This window comes from Aulonocara sp. 'chitande type north' Nkhata Bay, linkage group LG11 (assembly GCF_057382095.1).
Source record: "Aulonocara sp. 'chitande type north' Nkhata Bay isolate Kocher_YH1m ecotype deep benthic linkage group LG11, A_spYH_male_GT1.1, whole genome shotgun sequence".
Classification (NCBI taxonomy): Eukaryota; Metazoa; Chordata; class Actinopteri; order Cichliformes; family Cichlidae; genus Aulonocara; species Aulonocara sp. 'chitande type north' Nkhata Bay.
The window spans coordinates 13,921,563-13,924,432 of record NC_141354.1 but is presented as its reverse complement, the minus strand read 5'-3'; positions in this window follow the sequence as shown (position 1 = coordinate 13,924,432).

Below are 2,870 nucleotides of genomic sequence, written 5' to 3'. Positions count from 1 at the left end.
GTCAGTGAAATCAGGCTTTATTCTACCTAGAATCTTACCCACAGTGCAGCACATGCACCAACAACAGATCTGTACATTTCTCTAACACACACACACACAGAGCAAATATTTTTCTTCAGCTCCTCCTGTGTGGTTACTAACATCACTTTCCCCAAAGTAAGACCACATCACATTAACTTTAAATGATTATTACACTATGGCTGAAGTCTAAGGTGGTAATCAAATTTTGGCACCAGTTCTCACCAGCTGTGAGCGTGTGCAGCTCATGTGATAAACATCAATGTTCATTCAAGCAAGCAGGATGCGACAGATTTCAAAGCACTGACCTGAGCTTTCGTTTCCTTTTCAGAAAGAAGCGAACAATGGAGCACCGTCAGAATGTATTTCACCCGCTTGTTTTCCATTAGTTTAAATGCATTTCTTCTTTAGGATTAAGCCTAGTACTGAGTCGAGGATGAAGTGATGCATCTCTAAGAAAAGGTTTTATTCCAAAAGAAAGAAGCTAGGAAACAAATGTCACCCCTTCATATGACCTCAAATTTATTTATTACTGTTTTTAAGTTTATTTTATTTGTATTTTATTTTATTATTTTATGTTATTCGCTTCAGTTTGTTGGAGTGTTGCCGTAACAGATTTGAATTTAAATATCCTCCACGGTTCATTGCATAACACGACTACAGGCGACATCCGGAGATCTCGCTAACACTTCCTGACACAGGGTTGTAACCACACAGCACAAAGTGCACCGGGTAATGTACAAGCAATGTCCAGAAAGAGAAAACATTGAAGAAGTTATTACTGAAGGCCTGCCAGTGATGATGACTGCGAAGATGATAACCCAATTAAGTGCTGCTGGCAAGTCCAACTGGATCCTGTTTGTGTGGCTTTGAGTAAACTCCTGAGAGCGATAAGCCTCCAGCAGATACTGAGCAGAGCGTGAGGAGAAGTGGGAGAGGATGAAAACCAAGAGGACAGTGACTCTAACACCCAGACATCTAAAAACTGCACTATTTTAGGATTTTGCTTTTGTTTGATTTGCCATATTAAAGTGAGGTGTGACGTGCAAAGTTGTTTTAATAAACAATAAAGTGTTTCATTAACAACTATCCAAAGAGACAGTTTTGCACATGTGACTCTTAGCTGTAACAAGTTGCATTTAATACACATTTTTGCAGCCATTTGATGTTTTCATGTGATCTGTAGAGCATGTATTGTGCTGTCAGTGCCAACTTATAATTTCATTAAATGCTCACGAGCTGAAATTTATACTGAAAAGCATCCAGCAAACTGCAGTGGGACCAAAACTTACAAAACTCAGACTTCGGACCGTTTTCAAAGTCAAACTGAACTTGGAAATTTAAAAAAAATAGTTAAAAAAAGAAGAGCCGGAAGCAGATCAAAAGGCAACAAGTTTTACACAATAATCTTTATACAGTTATATGGCAGCAAATATTTATCCAAGCTTCTGTTACAATTAACATTGAACATTTTAAAACATTAACCACAGTTCTAGCAACAGAAAAGACTATGAGAGCGATGGTGTCATGTGACCTGTGAGCAGAAGAGAATGCACATGCTTATTGTAAACTCAAGGGGGAGCAGAAAGTGTTGTAACCAATGAAAGCCATATGTCCACACATCAGCAATGTGGCTAACATAACACACTGGTGTGAAGGAAGACTTAAAGTGATCACATGTCCTCTCAGTTTCACCCAGGAGAATTCCTATTCACACTAAGGCTTGTGGGCCTCAATTGTTGAATTAAACATTTATATTTTCTCCCTCCCTGCGCCGTGAAATTGAACAATGACCCAGTATTAACGAAGGCAACCTTGCAGCTCAGCTTTTTCTTCTTCTTCTTTCTTTCTGCATAAACCTGTTATGTTTTCTGTGCTTGTCATTCTGTCTGTCAGCTAAAAATCTGAATTGATTCCGATAAAACTTTGTAGGAACATAGAGTGAGGTCACGTTAACGATCCATTAAAATTTGGCTTACATCCACCAAGGTCGTCTAGGTCAAGTTAATCATTTATTGGACAAAGATAAAAATCCTTATAACTTAGAGACTATAAGACCATCAAGTGTGGTGCGTATTGGCAACGTATAGAAAGCACTGTATGAAGATTTTAAATTTCATGTCACATGACCGCTGACCTCTCCTCCAAGGTAAAAGTAACTAATGCTATATAGAGCTATTTACAACTACATTTATATTACCATTGTTTTTATTAACAACATTTGGGCACATAAGGACTGATTCAGCAGGTAAAATAAGTATTTATCATGTCACCAATTTTCTAAGTAAATGTGTTTCTAAAGGTGCTATTGACATGAAATTCTCACCAGATGTCAGTAATAACCCATCCAATCCACACATGCAAGGGAAATAAACCACAGATGTCCACAAATTAGGTGTAATAATGGGAAATGACACAGGGAAAAAGTATTGAACCCAGGAAAAAAGGGAGACGCAAAAAGATGTGGAAAGTCATGGCACCAGAGGAAATCTATCAGTAATTAGAAAGCAATGCCAAGGCCAAAATTGAAAAACTCTTTAGATGCCAAAAAACACACCATGTTTAAAAGGCACTACATATATCTCTCCAACAACACCATGCCAACATGTTTAATATAACTGAAGGAAGGATGAATGAAAAAATGTATCTGCTGCCAGGATGATGAAGATGAAGGTGGACGTTTCAGCAAGACAATGATCCCGAACACACAGCAAAGGAAACTCTCAGTTGGTTTCAGAGGAAGAAAATAAAGCTGCTAAAATGATCCAGCCAATCAGCTGACCTGAACCCAAGTGAAAATCTATGGAAAGAACTAAAGGTCAGAGTTCACAGAAAGGGTCCACTGAACCATC